The 17242-nt window shown below is 46.2% G+C and overlaps 1 pseudogene across 1 annotated transcript; it reads left to right on the forward strand.

Moving 5' to 3' along the window:
* The first annotated feature begins 12049 nt into the window (after positions 1-12049).
* LOC308128217 lies at positions 12050-13204 on the forward strand (annotated as a pseudogene). Its single transcript has one exon. The product of its transcript is annotated as an uncharacterized misc_RNA (transcript).
* The last annotated feature ends 4038 nt before the right edge of the window (positions 13205-17242 follow it).

Genomic DNA, 17242 nt, shown 5'->3' on the forward strand with positions numbered 1-17242 from the left:
CCCAACCCAACCCCAACCCCAACCCCAACCCCAACCCAACCCCAACACCCAACCCCAACCCCAACACCAACCCCAACCCCCAACCCCAACCCAACCCCAACCCCAACCCCCAACCCCAACCCCAACCCCAACCCCCCAACCCCTGGGGACAGATTTTCTGACTAAAATTTAATTTTAAAATTAAAGTCTGCAAAGCCTTCCCAACCCCAACCCCAACCCCAACCCCAACCCCAACCCCAACCCCAACCCCAACCCCAACCCCAACCCCAACCCCAACCCCAACCCCAACCCCAACCCCAACCCCAACCCCAACCCCAACCCCAACCCCAAGTTGATTAACGTGTGCTGTTGTTCCGAACAATATTTGATCATTAATAGGAGTCCTTAATCATTTAATATGAATATCAATAATGATGTTCATTCAGATTCTTTATGCTTCATCATCAATAGTGACTGTTTGTAGTTAAATGCTTCTTTAATTGTTAGGCTTCTTACATTTCCAAAATATTAAGACACTAAAACCAGCGATTATGATGCCTCCACCCAATAATGCGTATACTAATATCATACCTGAACCATTTTGTCATCAGGCTTTGGATGTGGCACTTATGAATTGTCAGGCTCTGGATGTGGCACTTATGAATCGTCAGGCTCTGGATGTGACACTTATGAATCGTCAGGCTCTGGATGTGGCACTTATGAATCGTCAGGCTCTGGATGTGGCACTTATGAATCGTCAGGCTCTGGATGTGACACTTATGAATCGTCAGGCTCTGGATGTGGCACTTATGAATCGTCAGGCTCTGGATGTGGCACTTATGAATCGTCAGGCTCTGGATGTGGCACTTATGAATCGTCAGGCTCTGGATGTGACACTTATGAATCGTCAGGCTCTGGATGTGGCACTTATGAATCGTCAGGCTCTGGATGTGGCACTTATGAATCGTCAGGCTCTGGATGTGGCACTTATGAATCGTCAGGCTCTGGATGTGACACTTATGAATCGTCAGGCTCTGGATGTGGCACTTATGAATCGTCAGGCTCTGGATGTGACACTTATGAATCGTCAGGCTCTGGATGTGGCACTTATGAATCGTCAGGCTCTGGATGTGGCACTTATGAATCGTCAGGCTCTGGATGTGGCACTTATGAATCGTCAGGCTCTGGATGTGGCACTTATGAATTGTCAGGCTCTGGATGTGGCACTTATGAATCGTCAGGCTCTGGATGTGACACTTATGAATCGTCAGGCTCTGGATGTGGCACTTATGAATCGTCAGGCTCTGGATGTGACACTTATGAATCGTCAGGCTCTGGATGTGGCACTTATGAATCGTCAGGCTCTGGATGTGGCACTTATGAATCGTCAGGCTCTGGATGTGGATCTTATACATTACTATAAGAGAGTATGATTGTATGTATATCCTGACTAGATCTCGGAACATTTATAACTCTAATATGCTTGCACCACTCTTTAGGACAGACTTCATAAAGATGACATCTTTCAGCTTCAACTTTCTTGCACACTGGGATAAAATCTAAAGTGATTTTCAATTTTATTGTTCGATTAACCTTTGATGTATATCCGAACAGTATCTTATTAGAACTATTGTTGATGATCCTCAAGATGCCTGCATCATAAGGCTCGTAGGTGGCATTTGATAATGACACTGTTTATGGAAATGAGCATACTTATAAAGGCCGTTGCCAATAACTCAAGAGTGCATTGAGTTGTTAACACTATGCGATGACTGTTATTTAAAAGAAGAATTAAGTTAAGTTGTGAAAAGGGATATAATCCGGGTATATTACCTGTATGTTCGAGCATTTAGTCTATGATCCATGTTTGATTGGACATTAAGTTAGTGAACCTCGTGCATAAGGAAGCAGAAATGTATATATAGTCACTAGAACAATCATCAAATTAAAAATGACTTCATTAGCTGCGTTAGAAAATATGATTAACCATAATTGTTCAAGAACAAGAGAAGGAGTTAACTAGAGCAGCATACAGGGGGGATGACTGCTCCTGTTATGGATGCCCTTTTACCACCTATATTGGGGAGTGATAAAAATTGGTGCACAACTTTATCAGCCAATGAATGTCAAGCCATAAGTTGTGAACCTTATCAGTAATATAAGAGCTTGTAAAGCAAAATGCATCATTGATTCAATAAAGGTCAATACTGGTAAATTATGCAGTAGCATTTTTGTGGATGAGTGTATATGTAAGCTTGGTTAGAAGAGTATACCAGCCCCGCCATCTCATCTTTCGAGCAAAATCCGTTCCAGTTCCCCCCTTCGTTCTCCATAAGCTATGACGTTATTTAGTCACCGTCGCATTAGCTTGACCTATTCTACACAGCTATAATCACATTGTTGATGACCTCTTCCAGAGTCGAGTTGATACCAGCTCCCTTCTCGAAAGTGGAGACTATGTTCTTATTCCTGTTCTGAAGTTTGACTTTGGCAAACAGATAGCTATTATTTGGGAAATAGCGATCATTGCCAGGCTCAATTGAGCCAGCCTATTCAGCATTAAAGGAATATCCACAGAAGGAATTGCCTGTTTGTTTGACGATGATGTATCTGAAGGATGAATCGTTGCTATACTTGAGAGTCATTTGTTCAGCAGTGTACTACATCCAGATTGTTACATTGTCACGATGATATAGGGAAGCAGCGTTTACAATATCTTTAAAGGCCTACATCTAGCCATCCTTCACACCATATGAATAGTTGTAAAACCCAAGACTGCCTCCTTTGTGTAATATCATTGAGTCCGTGGCAATGATCGAGGCTTGGACCAGAGCCCCCAGACAGACAGCAAGAAACATACTGTTTTATGAATGTGGTAAATGTTAAGAATTGCAGGCGTAAAACAATTAGCTAATTAAATTAGTTAAGTATGTTTTTTTCGTTTATCAATGGCACAATGGATAAATTTAATTTAGGTCAATTAAACGTGTAGATGATGCAGTGGCATTTCTTGGGGTTGGCGTAGATGTAAGTCTCGTTGGGAGAGTAGATCAACCCCGCCATCTTATCATCTGAACAGAATCCATTCCAATTTTCACCATCGTGCCTACTTAATTCACCTACAATTGAACCACCATTGTTGCAGTAGGGTGATTCATTCTAACTTTCTATAATCGCATTGATGATGAATTCCTCAAGGGTTGAGTTGATGCCAGCTCCAGTCTCTACCTAAGATACAATGCTCATGTTCTTGTTCTAAATTTGAGTTTTCAAAAAAAGGTAGCTATTGTTCAGGTAGTAACGATCGTTACCAGGAGCAATTTAACCATGTTACGTAATATAATTGAACGAATAGCCACAGAATGAGTCGCCTGTTTGTTAGAGAATGATGAAGCCTAAGGTTGAATCGTTGTTGTACTTGAGAGTCATTTGTTCAGCAGTGTATTACATCCAGGTTGTTACATTGTCACGATAGTAAAGGGAAGCAGCGTTCACAATATCTTTAAAGGCCTACATCTAGCCATCCTTCACACCATATGAATAGTTGACAAACCCAAGACTGCCTCCTTTGTGTAATATCATTGAGTCCGTGGCAATGATCGAGGCTTGGACCAGAGTCCCCAGACAGACAGCAAGAAACATATTGTTTTTAATGATAAATCTAATAAATAAGAAAAGAATTAAAGTTCTTGAAAATCAAGCTACATCCAAGAGGTCAATGTTAAGTAGCAATTAAGCATCCTTTTCATTTCATTCTTTTATGCTTTCTATCAGCAAAGCTACCTGCTAGTATATTGTCTGAGTGTTCGCTCGCTACGGGCTATCCAGTTGGAGTTAAGCACCGCTCTTCCTTAGTCGCCATTGAAGGTCACCATAGATCCTTCGAATCACCATGCTCAATGAACTACACTGCGAGCGCAGCATCATCAACTCTGTTGCCCCGCTTTCACTCTCTTTCATTTTATTCCTCTCCTCACCAAGTTCCTTCCTAAGTCTGCGATGATCCTCCTGCTCGGTTTTGAGGTGCTGTTTGAGTTTTTGGACTTAGGCATGCAAAGCCTTTATCTAGTCCTGAGCTTTGCTGCACAGTTATTTCCGATCTTGACTGCCTTTAATTGAGGCCTTAAGACTTTAAATGCTGGCTTCTTTCCGCTTCATGTCCTTCAAGATCTCCTCATACTAGCTTTTGAGAGTTGTAAGGTTGTTGGACTAGTCTTATAGTCGTTGCCGTAGTTACTTTATCAACTGGTTTTTGCGTGTGTGTTACGGATCACGGCCATATCCACTTTGTAAAGAAGAATCCTTGCTACGTAGCTGATCCATCGCTCCTTCAAGGTCCTTTTCAAAACTCTTGCAACGCAGGTTTGCACTGATCAACTCAGCCCTCAACCTTTGCATTTCTGTCTTCTTGCGCTTACAAGCCTTGCATTTCTTAGGCTTGGTGAGGTCAAGCTACTAGTGCTACATGGCAGCATGCTAATCAGACTCCTGAACTTCAATGACTTCCTTCACTCTCTTCAACTCCTCCTTACACTGCCTTGAGACCTTCTTCATCTCCTCTTAATGTGCCCTGCACTTAGCCTGGTACTTCTCACAGTCTTCATTCGCTTCGTACAACTACTGTTCACACTAACCTAGTTTCTCATGCAACTGACTGAGTTGACTAGCCAACTCAGCATTCTTGCACTGTTCGGTTATGAGTTGGCATTCAAGATGGATTGCATCGATATCTGCTGTCTCCTGCTTGGGCACTGGCTTGCCCATGCGAGAGCAGTACTTGTTGTCAGTTATGTAGTGCTCTAGCTATCGAGCATTGTCACGAGATCGAGCTAGGTCCGACTTAAGAGTCTTGTTCTTGCTGGACAGGGAATGGATGATTGCCTCTTTGTGTGACATGTTTTCAAGGGCGTCTGTCCTACGCTCGATGCATGAGATTATCTCCTTGTTCTTATCGGACTGCTGGATCTATCCAAGATTATGCTTGAACTAGTTGACTAGCCTGTTCTTGAGGATCTAGAACTTGTCCTTGAGGAAGGTGATGGATCGTTTGTTGCTTTAAGCTTGGACGCGCATCTCGTGCCGCATACTGTCCATCATGACACCCATTCGGCTTATCTCTTCTTGTCTCTGTTTGTTCTATTAACCGCTTTGACAAGCTTGAGCGTTCGCCTATCTGCAGTTTGTCTCCAGATCGGCTAGCAGTGCTCTCATATGGGAGTTTTCATCAATCAGTTTGTTCTTTTCTTACTCGAAATTGGCAACCAGTTCAGACAGCTGACTTTCCTGAACAACTGCAGCTTGTTTCTTTCTCTTTACCTAAAACAAAGTCTTTTTAAGTGAAACATTCTACCCAGTCAGCTGTGAAACCTTGGCATCTGCCTTCTTCTTCTTTCTGTCCAGCTTATCAATCCTCTCCCTAGTGAACTCCTCCAGGTCTTTGAGCCTACTTTTGATCGATTACTTATAAGTCTCTACATTCAAGCTCTCCTCCATCTTGTTGTTGATCATGAACTCTCTCTTTTCAATCCGGGATTCAAGGATGCCGATCTTTTCAAGCAGCAGCAGATTCTCCCTTCGCAGCTCTTGGTTGGTAGTTTCGAACTTGGTAGATTCCCTCTCCAGTCCTTCGATCAAGTCACGTGCGTGGATGAGTTATTAACCTACGTCGTGCTGCTTTTCCTTGCCGGTGAGTTAGTGCTACTAAATACGGGACTGCATGTTCTAAAGGACCTGCTCTTTGAGTTGTATTTGGCTTTAGAGGTCGTCGATCCTACTTTCAAGGCGTCTCTTGACCTCTCTACTTTTGTCTTCTTGCTAGTGAGAGACCTTTTCGCATACTGCCAGTTGATCCAGGACATCCTTCAGATGCTTTCCATTCTGACTCAGCTCCATCTCAAGCTAAAAAATGCGATTCCTTGAGATCCTTTCTTCATCCTTGACCACCTGCAAATTGCTACTGATGCGTTCTCGCTACTCTTTTTCACGCTTGGCCTACTCGCTGATCTCAGGGATTATCTGGGAGTTAGTGCTCGACTCAACACGCAGTCTGATCAATTCCCCACGCTTCTACATCAGTTCCTTTTCGTATCGTTCTAGGTTGCTTACAAAGTACTCGCATTTGTACTTCAACTCGCTGTTCTCTTGCTAGGCCAGCTGCTTGTCTTGCCGTAGTTGTTAGCTTGAGGTCTTTTATAGCAATAGGGTATGCTCAGCTTCTGAAACTTTCTGGCGGAGCTAGATCACCTCTTTTTCCAGCTCGTCACGCCTCCGACGGGCTATCTGTCCCTCTTGTTCTAGTCTCTTCTTATCAGCCTCATAGACCTGCTAATTCTCAGCTAGTTGTCTCTTCAGCTCGATACTCCTTAGCTGCAACTCCTCAAGCATCTCTAGAACTTGCGCTTTGCCTCTTAACTCTGTGCCTCGAACTCTTGCCTGAGTCTGAGACTTTCTTGGGACTTCTAGAAGAACAGTTTTTAAAGCCATGGACCCGACTGACCTAGTCATTCAACCAACGCTGGCCTTCAACTAGTTTGCGAATCTCTTCCTCTCGATTGACTAGCCTGTCATTCAGCAGCTTGTTCCGCTGCCTCTCGCTCTAGTTATTCTCCTCTTTCCTCTCCAACTCAGACTCCAGCCCTTAAATCCGGTCAGAATATTCCTGCAACTTGTTCAGCAGATTCTCATTGATCGTCCTTTACTTGGCCAGCTTGACATCCGTCTGAACATGCCTTTTCTTCTCTGAATCTTCGAACTCAAGCTTCATGGTGTCCTCCTTCGAAAAAAAACGTTCTTTGTGGTCAGCACTTTCCTTGAGTCGTTCGATGTAAGACAGGTTGTTGAGAGGGTTTTCATCGAGCAGTTCTGAAGGCCGTTCTCTACTCCTCGAGTTATCTCTCGATCTCCAGTGACGTAGAGCGTCAATTTGATGCTGATGTCTGCTCTCTAGCTTTTCAAATAGGCGAAGTCTTTGGTCTCATAAGCAGGAGGGTCCTCTTCCGTAAGGGAGACGTAGACTAGCTTGGTTTAGAGAGCTGGTGAGGATAAGAACGCTGCAAGGATAGTTCTGTAGGCTAGAATTTAAACTTCCTTTTATTGTAGAGTGCGAAATGGAGTCCATGGACAGCATGTGCAGTTTAATTGGTCAGACGAATAGGCTGATCGCTGGCTCCAACCTCTAGACGCAAAGCTGTAGGCAGCACCTTTACCACTTCTTTCATTTCCCTAACTGTATAACAAATAAGCAATAAGTCAATCCACAATGACTATTGCCTTCTTCATAAGCTAGTGAGATAGAGTATCTGTCCAATGCTTACTTAATCCATTACATAATCCATTCTTCAAGCATATCTTTCTGACTAGCAGCCAGAACACAATGCCTTCTTAATTACACAGCATTCATCATTCTTAGATGTAAGCCTTCCGAGGATAAGTCAACGCTGCCTCTCTCTCTACCTCAAAGTCTTGTTCTTTTACACATCCCGACAGGTTAACCTCCCTATAGAGAGAGAAGCTAAATTCAACTACATCCTGATGGAGAACAACTATGCTACATGTGAGTAAATTGGAGTATTCTCAACACCGATTGTTACCGACCAAAATTAAGGTAAGTCACTTCAGTCCATACAAGATCAGGTGTCTACTTGTAAAGCTTGATAAACAATGTAATGCATCTGCAACTGAGAATAATTAAAAAGAGACTAGAGGAATACAATGGAGCTTACTATGTTAGTTAAAGGGGCGATACAATTCCTAATACCAATAAGTTTATGTCCACTGGGCATAGCAAAGCCATGTGAACGAGTTTGTTATGATATAAAATTATTGTCTGCAGTATAAATAATTTTAACCTGCATCAATGTCCGAAGAAATCATTTAGCAGCATTCCTCCACCAAGGATCTCATCTCCTCCTACGTCCGCAAACTCAACCCCAAAAAGACCACCATCTTCCGGACTACCTCACTCAAGGACAAGTACTAGTCTGATTCCGGGTCATAGAAGGAATACTTCAAGGAAGGAGCTCAAGCCACAAACTAGGACAAGCTTATCTACCACTTAGATCGATTCTGCAGCCACTACGAGTCAATCAGTAAGTACAAGGTCTACCGACATCAAAAGTACTTCATGAAGAGACTCGAGAACTATGTAGAGATGCAACTCGAACGCGGTTAGAGAATGAACCTCGCTATCTAATTAATTTGCAAGCGGAATGTCTACCAAGCATTCTACAAGCTGTTCGTCAACTATAGGATGTTCTGGCAGTACATTTCCAAAGTCACTAACATATCAGGGGTCTTGATCAACCTGCTCTACAAAGCAGCCCATTAATGTATCTCTAGCCGGGCTAAGCAAGTCAAGCGATCAAGCGATTGCAATTAGCTTCTTAATGTCCTCGTTAACTCATATCAAGGATGTCCTTTTGAAGAGGTGAAAAGATGGGCGAAGGCACGAAAACTGGCAGTCAGCAACATCAACACCACTGACATAGAAAAGAGCTTCCTCTAGTCTGATTACAGTCTCAGGAACGAACGCTAGAGCATGCTCAATGAGTCAATCACTCTTGCCCAGTCAGTTCGCAGTCAAATGAATTCATCCTTTAATACCGGGACCTGAAGAAGGGGTAGACAATGATCTCTCTCCTCTAGAATATCTTAACAAGGCAGACTGAACCCCAGTTTAACAGAATTATCCTTTACTCCCAAAACAAGAGAGTCCGACAGCTATTCGCCAAAGCTTTCAGTGAGCAGCTGACAAATCTTTTAAAGAGGTCGATACGCAGGTCCAAACAAATCGGGATAACCCATATCAAGTTGGCGCCTAAGACATAGGCTGTGATAGCTCGAGAACCTGCTTCCACATCAGCTGGCTAATATCTTTGCCACTCGTACTAATTCTTCGAAGGCGTTGGATGCAATAATAAAGGCCAACGATACATCCTCCCAAAATTGAAATTCATGAACAGATCAGAATCCGCCTAGGCATTCGAGAAGTCCCGTAAGAAACTATCTCCCCACCCGAACTAATCCTTCCACCCAATAAAAGTCCCTACTACTACTACTACCCAACGCTCGCAGAATATGAGGATGCAGCCCTTACAATCACTAAGCATGCTGCCAGTCCAGAACTCTTCAACCAGACTAACCCCTCTGCACAACCCTAACTTAAGTTTCCTACATTCACCCCAAATGCAAAGACTGTCCCAAACCCCAACTACAAGCCAACAATCCCCAACTCCCCACTCTCCAGTGATATTCTCTCCTATCGTAGAGCAGTCACTAAGCCATTCTGCTACAATTTTCAGCACCTCTTTTGAATGATCTATTTCATCTTTTTATGGGGTTGGTTTGCTATCATGTTAAGACTAGTTTGACCAGCCGTTCATGCTCCTTTTTAGAGCTTACCAGAAAAGAGTGTTCTTTTTTGATATCATACCATCCTTTTCTCGTGTATTCTCCATTACCCTTTTATGTCCTGGACTTGGGTACTTAGATCGTGCTTTATTTTGTTGTTAGATCATCTCCTGCAACTGTTCTGTGTCCGGGCTTTGAATCATGTTCTGTCAATGACGGATCCTAACTTTAGTTATTCGAATTTGTTCCTAAGCTGTTGGACTTTAAATACTTCTTTTATATTGGGTTTATTTGGGTATGAAACTGAAGGAACAGATACTTGCGGAGTTGAGGGAGACTCAGCTTTTGTTGGAATGCACTGCTGCTACTCAGAAGTCTTTTCAACATGCTCAGGCTGGCACTCCTCCTTATGATACCCGGCACACTCCGCAGCCATAACACTAATCGAAGAAGCCTTTCTAGCCTCTACTAGCACACACCCAGTCTGCTTAATACCCACCCGCAATACCCCAACCAATACCGCACTCCTATCCCCAGACACCCCCACCTTACATGCATCAGCCATATCCACACCAACCCTCATAACAAAATCCTTTTCACTCAAATTCCTTTGCTCATCCACCTTCTCCAACAACCACCCTCCAGCAATAGAACGCCCATCTGAAAGCAGAGATAAAAGAGCTGAGAGAGAACCAGCACAGAATCCTGGATGAACTATCAGCACTAAGACTTGAGTTCAACGCCAGCATGCCTAGACAGCAAGTTCCAAGCTAGTCCTGCCAATGCAGCAGCATGACCTTCAAAGCCATTGATGATCTGCGATCAGATGTGGAGTAGCTGCGACTACGAATGCGTTTCTGTAAAAGATACTTCTGGATGTGAAAGTAAAACATTCATTCATCTAAGCTTGACAGGCAGTTGACTTTCGAGTTAGGTACGGACTGCCTACATGATGGAGTTGACCTAGTGGTTTTAAAGGGTCTTTTAATGCGACCTGAACACGATCCGAAAGCACCTACTTTCGATTCCAAGCTTACTGTTCTTAAAGCTATCGATCAACTTCACTTCTTCTATCAGGTCTTTCCCATGCCCCCTCAAGAACTCGTAAAGGTCGTTTGCCTCAAACCCTTCTTTGATGTAGAAGGAAAGGTCTTTGTAGCAGGACGGGTATTTGCTGAACTGTCTAAACTCACTTATTTCATTGGGTTGGAATTGGTTGAGGAAGCGGGCATCTTGTGACCAGAACAGTCTGATGTCAGGGATCTTGAACATTCGCATGGCGAATCTTTATAGGCCCAGTCCTGCAGCCCATCCCTTTTGTTTGCAGCCAGCCTGATTCAACACTTATCTCTTTAGAATGCCACAGCCAAGCAGTTCCAGCCACTGTCCCTCAAACTGCACCTCCAATTCAAAGCTAGGCTCGGTAAAAGGAAAGGTCGTCACAACCCACCGTATGGGCACATTCCCAAACAGAGAACGAGCAGTGGCTTAAAGTTGTCCCTTTAGATCCTCGATCATGAAGGCCACTTCTCCGAGGGGTGGCAGACTATCAAAGAGCTTGACTGCTTCCATCTGGTGGAACACTGGGAAATGGCAGGAGTCGATTTAATCCCGGCGGTAGACATCAGTGAAGATGATGAATTTGGGGATGCCTTTTTTCAGGGTCTCGATCTCGTGCGCAGTGCTGTGAGTGCGTAACACTGTCTATTCATTCACATAGTAGGTGTCGCTCTTGCTGCGGGAAGCATGGTCAGAAGGAATCAGCAGCTCATCAAAATTCTGCCTGGCTGAAACAACCGGTGAAATATTGTCCAGCACCTCGAACCCTGCGAATTGACTGGCCAGCTTGTGCTTCAGAATGGCGAGTGGATGATTGGGGATGCTCAGCAACTTGCGGTCAATCAGATTCAGCAGATGAGGGGAGATGTTGCTGTAGCCAGTGCGAAGACTTTCAATCTACTTCTTGACAGAAAAGGATTTCAACATGCGTTGCATGGATAATAAATAAGATACTCATGCCCATGCCACACACATGATGATGCCATGTAGCAACAGTATGGCAAAGGGGTTGGTGATAGTTTATTGTATCCTCATTTCCATGTCTGAGTGCTATATAATATCATGTTCCCCCATAAAACCCCCAGCAGCGCTGACTCTGTCTTCTTCGAGCCTATCGAGCGCAGACTCTATTACACGCGCATTGCCTCACAGTAACAGCTGCTGTCACGGCAGGCCACCTGTAAGCGCAAGAGGCCTGACCTCTCCCTTTATTAGGGCTATCAATTCCAACGCCACTACATCCGCGGGTAGAACTTTCTCGCCAAAATGTTCAAGCAGGTCAGAACTTAGCAGTTCAAGCTGCTGGGCTGTAAGGAGTATTTCTACAAGCAGCCTGTCCTCAACGATCTATTACGGCTCTATCACACGTTCGGAGACCCTGTTGCCTCTGACTCTCACCAAGCCTGTAACAGGTCCATCACCGACATGAGCAAAATCGCCAACTACATGCAAAGAATCGAAAACAGAATTTACAAGTACGGACTGCACTTCCCCATGCTCGAGAAGCAGCTGACAAAATAGCAATGCAAACAGGCTGAAGAAGAAGCCTACCAAAACATGCTTAGAGCAATGCGTCCCAAAAAGCATGTCACAACACCAGCCTAGCAATGACCAATCATCCTGGCTTTAATTCAAAAATTTTTAAATGGAGGAGCGTGAGGCTATGGTCAATAAGTACCTGCAGGTCATGAAAGGACTGGAGGCCAAGGAAGCTGAGATCAAGCAAAAGCGATTCGACTGCTTGGCCAAGCGCAGGGATGAGCAGAAGACTGAGGATCAGCTGAAATCACTGCAGAGTGTGGGACAGATCATTGCTGAGGTGCTGAAACAAATCGGGTAGGAAAGGTTCATCATAAAGTCCTCTTCCGGACCACGATACCTAGTAGGAGTGAAGCCGAAGATCGACCGTGAGAAGTTGGTGGTAGGCTGCAGAGTGGCGATAGACCAGACCACTCTAACGATCGTGCGTATTCTCCCTCGAGAGGTGGACCCGCTAGTCTATCAGATGCTGAATGAGGATCCAGGCAAGGTCGACTACTCGGACATCGGCGGACTAGGAGACCAGATAAAGGTGCTTAGGTAGACCATCGAACTACCGATAACCAACCCGGAACTGTTTAAAAGAGTGGGGGTGAAGGCCCCGAAAGGCTGTCTCATGTACGGTCCACCTGGCACTGGAAAGACACTGATCGCCAGAGCACTCGCCTGCAATGTGGAGGCCAAGTTCCTTAAAGTAGTCGCCTCAGGAATAGTCGATAAGTACATCGGTGAGTCTGCTCGAGTCATCAGATAGATGTTCGCCTATGCCAGAGAACACCAGCCCTGTATCGTCTTCATGGATGAGATTGACGCCATTGGAGGACGGAGGTTCACAGAAGGGACCAGCTCAGATCGAGAGGTGCAAAGAACCTTGATGGAGCTGCTTAACCAACTGGATGGCTTTGATGACCTGGGCCGAGTGAAGGTAGTGATGGCCACCAATAGACCTGATGTCCTAGACCCTGCTCTGCTGAGGCCTGGTAGACTTGACCGTAAGGTTGAAATCCCACTGCCCAATGAAAACTCGAGATACGAGATCCTCAAGATCCACGCCAAAAGCATCACTGTCAAAGGAGAGGTGAGTTTTGAAGCCCTGGCGAAGATGTCCGACGATTTCAATGGGGCAGACCTACGCAACGTGTGCACCCCAACCCCAACCCCAACCCCCAACCCCAACCCCAACCCCAACCCCAACCCCAACCCCAACCCCCTCCCGCAAACTGAAGGACAACAAGAAACTGTAGACCAAGATGGACTACAGCAAAATCTGAAGCCCTGAAAAGGCAATATAATTAAATCATGTACAGGCCCTACCTTCCCTCCCTCGAGGCTCAGACTCAAGCCTACGTAGGTGCACACTACTTAGAGGCACAGCACAGGGCTACATCCTCTGCCATCAACCGCAACTACGCCAGACTAGAAGCCTGCTAGGACCCTTAGCTCCATGATAAAGATTCCTTTCGCACCACCTAGAACGAAACTCGACATGATCCGAGGACACTACCAGAGACGCTTCTGACATGCATGCATAAGTAGGTTCATGGCTGTCTGCTGACCTTGTCCCGCATGGCAGGCAGCTGGTTCAATCTGCCGAACATCCTCATCGCTTGGATATCAGTCTTCAAGAACTGCTAAGAAACACCCAGAAAGCCTTTGTTTCTCTTTGCGCAGGGTCTCTTGGTAAGCCCTCTGTTGTTCTATCCTGCATTCCTGGTTGCTCACCTTGCTCTCCAACTACAGCTATTTCAACTCCAGCCTCTACATCTAGCTGTCCAGACTGTGAGTCCAAGAATCAGTTGGGAGTTGGTGAAGGATAGCTGCTCGACTTGCTGCTGCTGGACTCTGTTCCTTTTCGATGGTAGCCTAGCTCTGTCTTAGTGGTTACTGACATGCCTTCCTAAGAAGGACTTAAGTCTGCCGATCTCTTCTTTGAGGAGGGCTTGGATTTCCCCAGCTTGTCAATCTCATCCTAGCTCTGGGGCCAGCTCCTCCTCACACCCTCCCAGCTTCAACACGCATTTGTCCTGGCATTGTCCGACTCCCTCCACACTCTCTCTTTCGCCTCCTTCCTCCCCATCAGCACAGAAAGCCTCTGAGCCAGCCCACCAACCGCGCCTCCCCTCTTTTAGCAAGCATTCGCCAACCGATCCCTTTCCTTCCTGCTGTCTAGAATGTTCTGAGACTAGCTCATCAGGAAGTCAGTGAGTGTCCTTTGCCTTTCCTTGAGAGAGTGGATGCTGTCCTGTTGTGAAAGGATGCTGGACTAGAGCTGGCTGAGGGCGTGACTTGTGAGTTAGTTAGAAGCTTGGACTTGATGAAATTAACACTTGGCTAGTTTGTACTGCTAGTTGGTGTGCTACCTGCAGCTGATAAGTTGGACACGCTAGTTGTCAAGCAGGATAAGATCCTACAGTTTCTGCTCCAGCCCCTTTTCAAAGGCCAGGCTGATCTGATGCTGGTAGCAAACTACCTTTTACCGTTATAGGTTGTGGATGAGTTTTGACAGAGCCACCTTCTTCTGGTGCTGCTGGCTTCTTCCATGCTGGTGGGATGTCTAACCGCACGCAGGTCATCCTGCAGGGATAGGATGATCCGGTCTTGGCTAGTCAAGGGCTTGTAGGGTGTACAGTTGCCATTTCTATAATCGTTCATAACTCAAAACTGTCATTTCACAGTGCATCCCTGCTGTTGCTTTTGCCACTGAACCTTTTCCTCCACTGCTTCATACTCCTCTTCCTCGACTGGTTGACCAACCTGGACAAGACCTCATCCTTCTCAAACCTCAAGTTCATGGAAAATCCCCGCACTCACTGCAGACAGCATTCCTACCTTGACCCTGCCCTTCTCTCTGCCTGTCCTGAGACATACACCACCCTTCTCTTCTATCTGCCATCGGAAGGAGGTGCTTGTAGGGTAGCCCTTTAGATCTGGCTGGCTTAGCTGGGATGCTGCCGTTACTATCTGCTCCTTTTCTGGGTGGCTTTTCTGGTTCTCTGGCTGGTAGTGTAGACAACTTGCTCTCTGCAAAGGCTGCTTTTGAACCTCTTATCCCTGCAGAAATCGCAGCACTGGTTCGCAAGCCCGACTGAATTTCGCTCCAGGTGCTTATTCTGCTAGAGCTGACCCAACCCCAACCCCAACCCAACCCCAACCCCAACCCCAACCCCAACCCCAACCCCAACCCCAACCCCAACCCCAACCCCAACCCCAACCCAACCCCAACCCCAACCCCAACCCCAACCCCAACCCCAACCCCAACCCCAACCCCAACCCCAACCCTTATAAATACCAGTGCACAAGCCAATCCCTCAACAATAATTATAATTGATTATGGCATCAGGGTATCCCAAGCTGCCCGGGTTCGCCCCCACGCAGGACTTGAAGCCCTTCTACAAGAAGATCAGTCATGTTCAGCTAGCCAAAAACATGGACGTTGTACTTTCTCTCAACAGAAAAAACAAGAGGTCTTGGACTACTAACTCCCCAGACAGGTCGAGCCCACAGTCACTGATGAAAAGGGGATGCACAACCCCAACTATACCTCCACTACCCACGGCACCTACGTCCCTAAAATCGGGGCAGACCCCAGCGAGCGTTTCCAACCAAAGTGGGTCAAGATGGACCGGCAAGTCCTCAGATTCTACGGGTACTTCAGGGAAGGAGTGGTCGAGTCGAGAATGGAGACCTCCCGCATCCGCAAGCTGATAATCTGCTTCTACTTGTAGGACAACTCCATCTCTGCCACGTAAGAGAAGCAGGAGAACTCGGGCATCCCTCAAGGCTATTTCCTCAAACGTGAGAAATGCCTCCATTCGGATGGCAGTGGCCGTTTCCTCACCATCATGGACTTCCGAGTCGGTGAGGATCTTAACGTCTATGGCAAGGCCATCAGGATCAGTGACTGTGACGCTTACACCCGGGAGTTCTTCAAGTTCAACAATGCTGAGCAGCCTCCAGCTGAGGAGGTGAACATGGACGACTGGACCAAGGTAACGACCTAGACACAGAAGTTCAAGCCGGTGAAGGATGCAGTCATGAAGGACTACCTGGAGCACAAACTGGGCGGTGGGAGAGTGGCCTCGCAGAAACAGTTCCTTGAGAATGATAGGAAAGTGCTCAAGTTCTATGCTGAGTGTGAGAACAACTACATCATCCACTACTTCTTGGCTGATGACACCCTTGAAGTCCGTGAAATCAGCGTTCCGAACTCCGGCAGAGACCCCTTCCCAGTCTCCTTCAAACGCCAGAAACTGCCTCGCAAGTTCTCACTCAACCAACCTGGTCAGACCTACGCTTAGGACTTCGTCACTGAGAAGGACATCCACTACAATGAAGATTTCATGGTGTACGGCAAAGCTTACCACATACTGGGCTGTGACCCTTTCACACAGTACTATTACAGAGAAAGACACTCAGTGGAATTCCCTCTGTGCCAGGAGTCGACTACCTCAGCCTAGCGCAAGTCCAACATCATTATTCCTCCTTACAACGGGTTCGGGAATGAGTAGGACTCCCTGGGGTTTGTGTACAGGTTGAACCCCAAACCCCCTCGCAAGGACTTTTTCAAATGGGTGGACAACCAAGTCTGTCTGCGCTTCACTGCCAAGTTCAGCACCACCAAGCCTGAGGATATGGACCGGAAGTTCATCATCAACTACTACCTTAATGATGACTCTCTGCAGATCTATGAGCCCCCTACTCGCAACTCAGGATTCAGCGAGGGGAAGTTCTTGGAGCGTGGACACTACAAGAACATCTGCCGACAAAACGAGCCGTTTTCTCCAGCCGACCTGATCGTGGGACAAGAGGCAAAGATCAACGGACATCTGTTCCACATATCCGATTGCGACGAGCTGACGAAGAAATGGTACGCATAGAACACGGAGTTTATCTTCAGATGATGATCCCAAGAATTAATGTTGTCCATTGATGCATTATCTATATTAATCATTCAGCATGCCACCACACAGGACCCACCAATCGCTTTAATCCTCCTCTCTGCCTTCTTGCTGAAGTATCGTGCCTTTATAATCACTGGCTGATGTGGCAGTCGTCCCTTTCCCAACACTTTAAAGAACCCACTCTTCTCGCAATCGATCACTGCCACCTTGTCCTTGTACTCCCTGCTGCCCTTCCTCACTCCCTCGGGCAGCAGAGACCACAGTTTGTCCAGGTTGATGGACGGCTTGTAGCAGGGGTTGCGCTTGAGATGGTAGTGGCGCATTCCCACCTTGCCGAAATATCCAGGATGGTACCTGTCAAAGAGGATCCGGTGATGAGTGAGCCCTCCTGAGTTACCTCTACCGGCCTAATGCTT

The sequence above is a fragment of the Lipophrys pholis genome (genome assembly GCF_963383615.2).
Source record: "Lipophrys pholis genome assembly, contig: SCAFFOLD_345, whole genome shotgun sequence".
NCBI lineage: Eukaryota > Metazoa > Chordata > Actinopteri > Blenniiformes > Blenniidae > Lipophrys > Lipophrys pholis.